This window comes from Protopterus annectens, chromosome 14.part0, assembly GCF_019279795.1.
Source record: "Protopterus annectens isolate FY-2018-M chromosome 14.part0, PAN1.0, whole genome shotgun sequence".
NCBI classification, from domain to species: Eukaryota; Metazoa; Chordata; order Ceratodontiformes; family Protopteridae; genus Protopterus; species Protopterus annectens.
In genome coordinates, this window is record NC_056748.1 from 181,039,649 (window position 1) to 181,052,660 (window position 13,012).

Consider the following 13,012-nt stretch of genomic DNA (forward strand, 5'->3'; position numbering starts at 1 on the left):
GAAAAATATTTCTACATTTTTTGTAGATATTTTTTTAATTGTAAATTTTTTTTTTTTATTAACGGGATGGTTTTGTTACCTTAATTGTGAATCAGATGTTTGTGTGACATCAGGATTTAAGTGTAGGTGTTAGCCAACCAAAGGAGGCATAAAAAGTTTCCTGTAAAAAAAAAAAAAAATCCCGCAGATACACCACCAGGAGTATTAACACAGCTTGAGTGACTCCTTTAGGTAAAATGGATTAGCAAACCATCAAAATGTAGACAAGAGCAGTTAAATGTTAGCTTTATGTGCGAACTAGAAGATTAATTTTTACACACACAAGCTTGACTTTTCTTCCAGTGTATTGGAGATTTGTGAAGTATTTTGCAATAAAAACACACTGAGGGGAGACTTGTATTTGTACATTTAAAGCAGATTAATCTATAATTTTTATATTACTAAATATTATATAGTAATGAGAAATAGAACACAGTTGTTAGCCTCAAAAATGTCTTGTTTCCTGCAGTACTGTAAAAAGTAATGAGCTTCTCTCTCACCTTGCCAACACTTGTATCACACACACCTTTTGTGAGGTGTGCATGCCACAAAAATGGGATTTAGCCCACTGACTTCCTTTGATTTTATAGTAATAAATTAATGTCAGGTGGTAATAATATACAGTTGCAAGATGAACCCTGGTCCTATACTGTGTTTTTACATCTCCCATAGGTTTATAGTGGTCAATGTATTACCACGGTAAATAAACTATAATAAATAAATATAATTCTATAATCATTTCAGTGGACTTTGCCCTCATCTTAGACAATCAGTGATGATGTAGGTTTAGCTTTGAGAATGGAAATTTTGTCAAAATCTTCAGAATTTAAGAAAAATTATGTCAAATCAAGCAGGAAAGCTGCTAATTATGTTAGTGAATCCACTTTACATTTTAAATGGTGTGCAAATTGGAAGACAAGTCCAGTTTGTATTAAAGAAGTTAAAATTCCTTATGGTAATCAAGTTAATTTATTTTGTTTTAATTTCTTAGTAGTGGTATTCTGTTTAAGACTTATTTTAGTGTTTCTAGAGTACAAGACCAAGCTTGCGTTTGCCGACTGATCGTAGCTGATTATTGTATACGAAGAAACTCTGTGTTTAAGTTAAAACTATAAATTACTTAAAACAATATTTAATCACACCACCTCCAAACTCTCAATTACTAAAACAAAATTAATTCTATTTCCTGTCTACATACTTTTATGTATATAAAAAATCAAAAACCACCACCCAAGGGTCCGTGTTCCTGCGTAAAAAAATAAATGAAACGAAACTAGCACACAAACACAGGAACCAATATCAGCAGAACAATACAGTCCATATACACAGTTCCCAAAAACTTGTAGCCACAAAAAGAGGCAATTGTCAGTTCATAAAATATGAATAAAAGCTCCAATTATATAAAACTCTCTATTTATTGGTCCATGTGCAAACTCGGCAAGCACTTTCACCCTACTGGGCTTCTTCAAGCCAAAAACATAGGTAAATTCAAAGTATCCAATAAATAATCTCCTAACAATGACATCACTTCCTATGAATTAATTAATCTCTAATATAAAATTCAGTACTCAAAAACATAATTAAAATAACATAAACTCAAAGACAATATAAGTTTCTCGATCAATGGCATGTCACAACAAACACACATGCCATCGCTAAATATTATCACTTATAAAACTTGCAGTTTCGTTTCAAAATTCATTCACAACCCACTAAATATAAATTACATATAAAATATGTATAAAAAATGAATAAACAATTAAATAGACTAGCTATACAGCGGAGCAGACCTAACATACCTTCCACACTAAACCTTCAACCTTCTTCCCTTCAACATGGGCTTTATAGGAACCCTCTCATTTAGCCCTGGGGGCCGATCTGCTCCCAACCTAATGATCCATTTAGTTTCAGTTTGTTTGGTATGATGAATCACATAGTCTGTTTAATTGTTTATTCATTTTTTTATATATATTTTATATGTAATTTATATTTAGTGTGTTGTGAATGAATTTTGAAACGAAACTGCAAGTTTTATAAGTGAAAATATTTAGCGATGGTATGTGTGTTTGTTATGACATAACATTGATCGAGAAACTTATATTGTCTTTGAGTTTATGTTATTTTAATTATGTTTTTGAGTACTGAATTTTATATTAGTGATTAATTCATAGGAAGTGATGTCATTGTTAGGAGATTATTTATTGGATACTTTGAATTTACCTATGTTTTTGGCTTGAAGAAGCCCAGTAGGGTGAAAGTGCTTGCCGAGTTTGCACATGGACCAATAAATAGAAAGTTTTATATAACTGGAGCTTTTATTCGTATTTTATGAACTGACAATTGCCTCTTTTTGTGGCTACAAGTTTTTGGGAACTGTGTATGTGGACTGTATTGTTCTGCCGATATTGGTTCCTGTGTTTGTGTGCTAGTTTCGTTTCATACTTTTATGTATATTGTGTGACAAGGAAGTTATTCTACCTGTGAGCAGCCTTTCCATAATACTTACATGGAAAATACTTCTAGATACTTTCGCCTCAAATGTTATTAGCTCTGTTCATCATGTTAAAATGCATTAAATATTAGAATAGAGAAAAGTGCAACGCAGAGTATCCTAATAAACAAATTGTTCAAGAACTTGTACTTAAAGTAACAGACCCACTATTAATGTGATTTTCATTTTTCAAGGGTTATATAGATAGTCTAATAGTAGCACTAAGTCTTACGACCATTCATTTCTTGCTAATACCCTCCTTCATGATGTACAGAAAGTTCATACCAGTCAAGCTCAAGAGTATATTTGTGACTACCTGTTCTATCAACTAGGCTGTGTTTAAAGGAAGATGGTGAGTTGCGCTGCTTACCCTGCAAGGGAAGTTTATTCCAGAGGTTTGGGAGAGGTTAGGTTATAAACCTGTCCCACCACCATGTTTTATTTATCTGTTTGAGAAGATTCATGTCCCTTGTTCTAGTTTTGTTGAAGATATTGGACCTGCGGAGATGCACGAGGTCCAGGATAATGTCTCTAATTATGTGGGAAGTGAAGCAGAGATCTCCAGTCAAAGGTCTGTAAGTCAGTGAATAAAGAGATAGAGCTTTTGGACACTCTTGGTAGCTCATTGATTTTAGGCCTGTGATCTTTTTGGTTTGGAACCTTTGGGGTTTTTCATATTGTTTGATTTGTTTAGAGAGATATGTCTTGTAGTGGTAATTGGTTGGATTAATACTGAGTGTAAGGGAGTGATTACTTATTTTTACCTTGATAATATTTCTTTGACAACTGACTGCTTAATGTAGGATTTCCTGACCGTCATTGTCACATGATGGTTAGAAGAAGGAGGAGTTACGAACACTTGGTCCCTAATTTTATTTTTGTTTTGTAGTGGTGCATTGTCTGGACTTTATGATGAGGGGAGTGGATAGCTACTAAAACTTATACTACACTTTCAGCATTTACTTTGAACCCATTTTTCTACACCCATATTTTAGTAGAGAGAGAGTTAATTCTGGACGGTTTGGGTGTCATATAGTGACTTAACTACAACCCCTGGTTTGCAGTTGTCTGCAGACTTTGTTAGCCAGAGATGTTGGTGCTCTGCTTGGAGAACTATGAAGTAAATACCAAAAAGGAGAGGTTCATCACCAAGCCCTGAGGGACATCAGTGATCATTTTCATACTTTGAGATGGGCACTTGGAACTCCCACTATATGAGTTCTCTCTTTCAGACAGTTTGTTCTCCATCTTAACACATATGGATTGATTTTTAATGCACTTCAATTTTTTGTATGGATAGCATAGTGAGTGGTGTAGAAAGTCTTAACTAGATTAAGATACAATCTGTGTGAACTGCATAGCCACTATCTACAGCCTCCATAATCCTTTGAAAGAAGGTTACCAGATTCAGTAGACAGAATTTACCCTTTACAAAACCAAACTTTTGAGAGTAAAGTCTAATAATATTCTTGATGTTGTAGTTTATGGTTAGTTGTAATGCATTGCATGGCTTTGCAGATGAGGTGTGTAAGGCCGATAGGTCTGTAAATACCTGGGTTAGTTGTAAGACCACCCATATAAATGGACATTTCCACAGCTACTCATCAGGGGCAAAACCAGTAGCTAAACTTACCTTAAACAGTTTAATGATTACCTCGACAAGGGCGTGTTTAACACTTTTAATTAAGCAACCAGATATACAGAATGAGAGATGTAAGGTGTCATAGCTTGACCAATTATTTAATATTCCCAGATGACCACCTTGTGCTGTTTTATGAGTTACAGATACTACCCTAAGAATTTGGCATTCTGCAACAGCATCCCATGTAATACCACAAAATCCACTTCGATATTTTATTAAAACTGAAAAAAGCTTCTCTCTCTGACGTCTCGGCCAAAAGCCTTCAAGGAGATACTCCTTGAAGGCTTTTGGCCGAGACGTCAGAGAGAGAAGCTTTTTTCAGTTTTAATAAAATATCGAAGTGGATTTTGTGGTGTTGCTTTTCTACATCGTGCTGCAGTTTCCAGTTGTTGTTCTTCAGCATCCCATGTAATGTTGCTTCCCTCATAACCTGTAGAAGATTTTTAAACTGAGTATCAACCCGATTCTAGTACACACAAGCTGTTAAGAATTAGACATTCTGCAGCAGGGTTTCAATTCAAACACAGCCTAAGCAGATATTTAAACTATGAGTAACACTGTTATTCTGATACAGACAAACCCCTAAAAATTTGGTATTCTGCTGGAGCATGGCTGATCTCAGTGCAGTAAATAACACAGAGATTCTGGCACAGGTAAGCTCATTAGAATGTGATGTTCATTTATGTACTTGCCTACTCATTTATTTTAGAATGCTGTGGAAAGGTCATGGGTAAAATAAAAAAAACTTACTGGAAACTCTCCCAGAGAGTACACAACTAATTATGATGAATTGTTTATTAAAACAACTGTTGCTTTAAATATATACTTGCTTTGCTTAGATTGGTGTTATGTGACAAGGAAGCTATTTAAGTGCAAATTTTCAATTGTTCTGGTTTTATCTGAAGAAGTCTGTATGCTTTTAGACGAAAGAGCTTACTATTTGTTTCACTAAACAGTTCATCGTACTTGGTTGTATATTCTCTGGCAGAGTTTCCAGTAATTTTTTTAGTTTGTTGTTTTGGTTGTTTTCCTGTTAGTCATGGGTAAAATAACTGCAACCCACAGAGGCCACGGCTTACAGATATATGCTCAGCAAGAAAGCCAAAGTCAGGGTTCCTGATGAAACCAAATGGTCTGGTCTCTTCCTCAGCTAAAATAAACAAGTAAGCAAAGAACTCTCTTTCCTTCCAAAACATAGCTTCAGTATTTCAGTGCACTATCAGCATTTGAACACCAGTACTGCACTGACATAACATCAGCTTGGCACTTCCCAATTGTCTCCCTAGCCCCTTTATACCCATGGAGGGGATCCTGGCTGCTGTGACACCTTCCATTGTATTGTATTGGGAAGGACACCATGGGAAAAAAATTATATATTTATTTATTATTTTTTATATAATTTTTCCGATGGTGTCCTTCCCAATATATATATATATATATATATATATATATATATATATATATATATATATATTTGTATACACTCAGACAACAAAACCTAGTACTGAGGAAATGTAGATCTCCTTCCATATTACTGTTGCAGTATTCTTTAGTAAAGGGATCCAGGGATCCCTGCCTAGGGTAAGCCAACGTCCGGCCAGTATACCAAGACCATTCATTTTATAAGGACATTGTACATCACATGTATGCTCCCCGCTCTTAGCGTAAGGCATAAAGGTGACATACGGACATATATACCTCAGAACTTGTTTGCTGCCAGTCTGAACACCATCTTTGATTGTTGGTCTGAACTCTCCTTTGCCTGTGCTGGTTACCGAGTCATTTTCAGATAAGTGCCCTATTGAGGTTTTCTTCTTATCCTTCTTATTTGTGAGGTTACATGTCATCCTGAAAGGGAAAATATCAGTGTCGGAGACAGATTCCCCAGAAGGATCATCACAGGCTCTGTCTTTTTTGCTTGGGTGTATCTCACGACCATACTCTGTGCTTGATTTGTGAAGTGTTTGTCCCTGACACCCTTTGTAGTCATCTATCCACCTGGAGGACCAATGTCTTAAGTTGTTGGCTTAGAGTGCGATAGTGGAATTCTCCCATCCTGAGGGTCAGCTATTTTCCAAGAAGAACAAGAAGAAAAGATAGGTCAGATTCGGCTGCTGTACTACATCCCCTGGATATCACTTTTGAGGCTGGTGAAAGCCCAGAGGATTGCCCAGTTGTTCCGTTGGATTCTCGCGCCCACAGAGGCTCTGCAGATGTCTTTTGCAGATGTTGAGGGGGAACCTCGACTGATAATATTCAAGGGGCCGAGGGGCATTCTGCAAATACTTGTTCTGGAAGAGAGATTCCCACAACATTGTTTGCCGGCAGGCAGCATACTCCTCTCAGATTCCTTCTCCATTGGACTGTGATTCTGAGGAGGAGGAGGATTCCATTAGCCCGAATTCTCCCTTTGAGGAACTTTCTTTTGGCGTTTCTATCTCTCGTATGATGGAATTCTAAATTGGACTATTCTCAGGTTTCTGACTTCCAGAAGAGGTATTATGAACTCCTCCAGATGGAGTCCCCTAAACCCTCTGCTGTTCCTCTGGTCCTAGTAGTCCTGTTAAGCACTTCTTCAGCAGCTTCTCAGGCTCCTGATTCCCAACTTCCAGCCCCTAAAAAGCCTAACAGGTTTTATAAGGTGCCTGATGACTGTAAGTTTATCTACAAATGTTCCTTTGCTGACCCCTATGTTGTGTCTGTCTCTTCTGACAAACCTTCCAAGCTCTTGCCTTCCACTAAATTGCTTCCCTCTGATAAGGACAGTAGGGACATGGAATGGCTGTCCAAGAAGGTTTATACTGCTGCTACCCTGGCCTTTCGATCCATTAATTATCAGACCTATATGACCAGGTATGTCTTAGCTCTTCTTTCTCAGGCTTGTAGTGTTACCTCTGACCTTCCTGATTTTGAGAGGAAGGTTTCAGCCTCGTCTTTGTTGGCTCACCATTCTATTAAATATAGTTATGATGCTGCCGATGTTTCTTCTAGAGCTGCTGCTTTAGATTCTCTGTTGAGATGTTGTTCTTGGCTTTGCCTCCAGCCCTTTCCTGGTGATATTAAGGTTACATTGCTGGATGCTTCCCTTGATAATAAAAAAATGTTTTTGGCTCTGCAGCTGCTGAGCTTTTTAAGTCCCTACAAGAAAAGGGCAAAGCCTTGCAGGAATTGAAACATATTTTGTTTCCCCTATTCCTAAATTTCAGAGAAATTATCCCTCTACACCTGCATTGAACATAGTCTCGCCCTCCTCCCTAAGGTAAAAAAAAAGATTCTAAACGGGCTCCTTCTTCTAAGTTTACTCAGACTCCTACTACTCAGAAACCACCTTTTCCAGGCAAGCCAGGATCTCTTTGACTATCTGCTTCATTCCATCCTAAGCCAGATTTCTTTTATCTCTCCATTTTTCCCTATCTCTTCTAACTGGTTAAGGATCACTCCAGATTCTTGGGTTCTTTTCATCATCCGTGACGGATACTTCATGGTGTGGAAAACCCTAACTCCCTTTCTGGGCATTCCTAACCTCGTCAGGAACAGCTGAGTTTTTTCCAGATGCACTTCAGGGCCTTTTATCTCAAGGCACTATCCAAGTAGTTTCTGCCCCTCAGAAGGAGAAGGTTTTTTTTTTCCAGAATATTTTTGGATCCCAGGAAAGAAGGCACCTGTATGCCCATTCTGGACCTATCTCAGCTCATCAGCTTTTTGAAGATCCCTTCCTTTTGGATGCTGTCCCTTCAGACTCTGTTTTCTCTTCTTCTTCCTTTGGCTTTCCTTGTCTCTTTAGATCTCAAGGATGCTTGTCTTCACATCCCTAGTCATCCCCGTTTCAGGAAAGTTTGGGGTTTCTGTGCTTCTTCCTTGCATTATCAGCTGTCCCTCTATTCATACGTTGCAGTATTCATAAAATAAGGAAGTCCGCCTCCGGCTAACTCGTACATTTTTTGCTGATGCTTGTTTTGTTGGGTTCATGTCAGCTAGGAAGGGCAAGTGTCAATTTGGAAGGCAGATTCCATGTAAAGACACCCATGATCTCTTCCTCTTTTTGTCTAGACCCAGACCATGACCACAATGAGTGTTCCATTTGCATATCCTTTGTCCCTAAGACCCACAGAAGTCAAGCTAGCCTCTCTAAAATTATATTTAGAAAATCAGTGACCTAAGTGCTTTGCAAGTGAAGTGAATGTGACGTCGGGCCATACGGACAAGCTTGCACCGAAGAAGGCCAAAAAATAGTGGCCTGAACCTTTCGTTGTGCCCTCTCTTCAAGTCGTTGTTTCTGAGTCTGGTGTAGGCCTGGAGACTGTGCAGGAGGTGGATACCACAGTGGAGGCCCCAAAGGAGTCTACTGGCATGTCCACATGGGAAGAGCAGATGTCTGATCAGGGCAACAAGGGGGAACCCAGGCTCGATGTCCTTCAAGGATGCATCTGCAGTCCTTACAAATGGGTTGTCCTGTCGTCAGGCAGCCCTTCGGTCGGCCGGATTCCAAAGTCTGGGTCTGGCCTCGGCTGGTGTCGCACTTCATCCGACGTCATAGCTGCAGTTCTTCGGGTATAAAGGCATCAGCCGACGCCATTTTCCTCAGTCTTTCTTGCCGCGTGGCGCCCGAAGCAGAAGCTGTTCGCAAGTGCCGGTCGGTCAGATCCAGAGATTACTACTACCGAATACTACTTCGAAGATTTCTAAAAAGCTAGGTACCCCGTTGGGGACTCTTTCTTGCCTCAGCCGATGTCAGAAAAAGTCAGTAACTGTTTAACTTGTGGGAAACAAATACCTCATAAAGATTTCCACTCTTATTGCTTACCTTGTTTAGGCCCAGACCACAACGTAGCAGCTTGTTTAGCCTGTGCTTCTTTCAACCGACGGACGCTTAGACGTCGGTCGGAGTTTGCTGAACAGTTTTTCGGCTCAGATTTTGCGTACATAATGCCGTCGGATCCTCCGACTTCACAAGTTGTTAAGAAACGCAAAGAAAAGGACCGACACTCGCGGTCCGCGGTTTCGGCCGAAACTGCGGTAAAGCAAACCGCGAGTATCTCGGCTTCGGCCGAAACCGAGCAAACGGTTCTAACTTCAGCCGAATCCATGACTACTACTGAGGCCTCTTCTAACCTAGTTGAGTCAGCCTCTGAAATTCTACCTGCTATTGTGGTTTCACAAGAATTATCGGACACCATCCCTTTGGATGTTTCAACCCCTGCACTTGGTGCTGCTAGGCCGCCTGCAGCCATGTCCATAAAGGCCTTTGCCAGGGCTAAAGCAGCCAAAACTTCTAAGTCTGTGCCTGTTAAGCCCCCCTCTCACAGGCCCAGCTCCAGTTCCCAAATGCTTACTCTGGCAGAGGATCTCATCTCTTTAATAAGGGGATCCCAACCTCATCCAGACAGGGCCTCTCAACCTCCTCCAGAAAAGAGACCTAGAGCAGAGCCCCCTGAGCCAGTGTCCTCAGATGATTCTTCTGATGATTCAGACATTACAGACCATCCAGAGGCTCCTTTTTCTACTTATGAAGACTCCGATGCTGAGGAATCGATTCCTTCTGCCTCTCCACCAGAGGAATTTTCCTTTGGGGAAACCTTACATGCCATGAGAGAGCAATTTCAATGGCAGGGGCAAGATTTCTCAGACTCAAGGAAAAGGCTTAGGTCTTTTTTGCATTTACCACAACATAGGCCTTTAGCTATACCTCCAGTTCTTCCTGTTGTAGATGATGCATTTAACGATGCTTGCACTGCTCCTGACACTTTGCCTCCAGCCCCTGCTAAGCCTGATAGGTTCTACAGGGTCCCGGACACACATCATCATTTATACAAGGCCCCTTTTGCAGATCCCGAGACTATCTCCCAGGGGCCTAAGGCAGTAGCTTCAACCTCAGTTAAAAACCCTCTCCCCTCTGAAAGGGAATCCAGGTCCTTAGAGAGATGGGGTAAAAAAGTATACAGTTCTGCTACTCTCTCAGCTAGGGCATTGAACTGTCAGTTTCATATGATCCAATACCAGGAGTTTATGCTTGATCAGTTAACTAAGAAACTGTCCTCTGATGATTCTTTAGATAAGAAATATGTTCTAGAAATGGTGCATAACATTCAGCAGGTTAGTAACCATTCTTTAAAATGTGGCTATGATGCACTGGAGGCTTCCTTTAGATCAGCCATGACTGGCACAGTTATAAGAAGGCATGCATGGTTGAAAGAACAGGTCTTGCCGGATCATGTTAAAGCAAAACTATTAGATGCTCCTATGGATAAGGTCAGTTTATTTGGTTCTCCTGCTCAACAGGTACTGAAGAAAATGGAAAAGAAGGCAAAATCTGTACAAACAGTGAAAGATTTCTTACAGGTTCAGCCTCCAAGGTTTAGCAGGAACTGGCCTTCCAAAAATTGGTCCTTTCCAGACTCCTCTAAAACACAGAGAGGCAGGAATAGGCGTTCGAGAGGCAGAAATCAATCCAGAGGAGGTGCCTACAGGGGATGCCAGTGGCAAGGTAACAACCAGCGAGGCACAGACACAACTACTACCACTGCAACAGGACAATCACAGTGACTTGGCTCTGGCACCGCCTTCCAGGGAACAAATTGCAGCACCCTTAGGCGGAAAGTTAGCCTTATTTTCAAAAAACTGGCACTACATCACACGAGACGAGTGGATTTTACAAACTGTAGACCCAGGGTACAGGTTCCATTCCCATACTTTACCAGGAAAAAGAGGAATGCCAAACCTACCACCAAATCAAAAGACAGAAGCTCTAAAACAAATAGCTCAATTAGTAAAGATGAGAGCTGTGGAAAGGTACCATCTATGGAACAAGGAAAGGATTTTACTCCAGACTCTTCCTGGTACCAAGAAAAGAGAAAAATTGGAGGCCTATTCTCGACCTGTCCGCTTTAAACACATTCATCATTGTTCCAAAATTCAAAATGCTGACCCTACAGCAACTTCTTCCCATGCTGGGCAAGGAGTATTGGCTGGTGACTCTAGATCTCAAGGAGGCATACCTGCACGTCCCCATACGACCAAATTGCAGAAGATACCTCAGATTTCTTGCAGGATCAGAGCATTATCAATTCTCAGCATTGCCCTTTGGCTTATCTACTGCCCAGAGTGTTCACGAAATGCCTGGCATCAGTAATCGCTCACTGCAGGCTTCAGGGAATCCAAATATATCCATACCTGGACGACTGCCTGATACAAGCGGACAACAAAAACAAGCTAACAGAAGACTTACAAAGAGTCATTTGCTTACTGCAAGCCCTGGGATATACAGTCAATATAAAAAATCAAGACTGATACCATCCCAAAGAATAACCTTCTTAGGTGCAGAATTGGACACAGTAAAACAGATGGCATTCCTAACTGCAGAAAAACAAGAACAACTTCCTCTCTACTTCTTGGCATTAACAAAGCAGAACAAACTAACAGCAAGGAAAGTACTGCAGGCCTTGGGCTTCATGGCATCCTGCATAATCCTGGTCCCTCATGCCAGACTGCATATGAGAAAGCTACGGTGGTACCTGAAGAATTTATGGTCTCAACACAGGCACAGCCTAGAAACCGAAATACCACTAATCCCATGCCTGAAACAAGGGTTCCTATGGTGGGCTCAGGCATGCCAGTCAAACCCAGGTTTGCCCTTCCACAGCATTCAACCAAGCCAAACCATCACAACGGACGCCTCAGACCTCGGTTGGGGGGCCCACATGCTGGACAAGTGCATACAAGGCTTATGGACTCCAGATCAGCTGCACCTGCACATAAATCAAAAGGAAATGCTGGCAGTAAAACTAGCAATCCAGAATTTCAGACCATTCCTCCAAGAAGGGCAGTTGATGATAAGGACAGACAACACCACAGTCATGTGGTACATCAACAAACAGGGAGGCACTCATTCATACCCTCTATGCCGGATGGCACTGGACCTATGGAATATGGCTCTGAGCTACAACATTCAGCTACAAGCAATTTTTGTACCAGGAAAAGAAAACATCCTAGCAGACATGTTAAGCAGAACTACCTCGGATGCTCACGAATGGATGCTGCACCCGGGCATCTTCAAGGTCATCACAAGGAAATGGGGACTGCCACAAATAGACCTATTCGCATCCCCACTCAATCACCAGCTCAAGAAATTCTGCACAAGGACGTACCACCCACTTGCTTGGAAGGTGGACTCTCTATCCTTCAGTTGGAAAGGCCTGACAGCATATGCATTCCCACCTCTCCCTTTGATGCACAAGGTGCTATTGAAAATCAGAGAGGAACGTCCAAGGATCATTCTGATAGCTCCAGACTGGCCAAGACAACATTGGTACCCATTACTGAGGAGCATGTCTCGGGGGCAAATGTGGACACTACCCTGATTCCTTTGCTGTTAACTCAGAGCGGCTACAACACCCTGCATCCAAACCTGAAAACTCTGCAGCTGACTGCCTGGAACATTACATAAGAGCAACTAACCCAGATTTATCCCAAAGGGTTAAAGACATTATCCTTGAGGCCCGCAGACCTTCAACGAGAAGGAACTATGCAGGAAAATGGAAAAGGTTTCTCATTTGGAGTACTGAAAGGGGAAAAGACGTGTCAAAGGTAGACATTGCCAACATCCTGGAGTATTTGGCAGAGCTTTTCCATACAGGCCTGTCCTATTCCTCCATCAAGATACATGCATCAGCTATTTCTGCAGAATACAGCTTCGTACCTCCTGTCTTCTCGCATCCTCTACTCGGGCAGTTTCTGAGAGGAATTAAAAATGTAAAACCTCCTAGGAAACCACCATTACCAACATGGGACTTGAACTTTGTGCTAGAAAAGTTGACACTCCCCCCTTTCGAACCAGCAGCAAC

At 41.0% G+C, this 13,012-nt stretch overlaps 1 protein-coding gene across 3 annotated transcripts in view; it reads left to right on the plus strand.

Moving 5' to 3' along the window:
* Positions 1-13,012, plus strand: part of FAF1 (Fas associated factor 1) — a 5,915,525-nt gene that overhangs the window by 1,215,310 nt on the left and 4,687,203 nt on the right. The gene's annotated exons all lie outside the window — the stretch shown is intronic.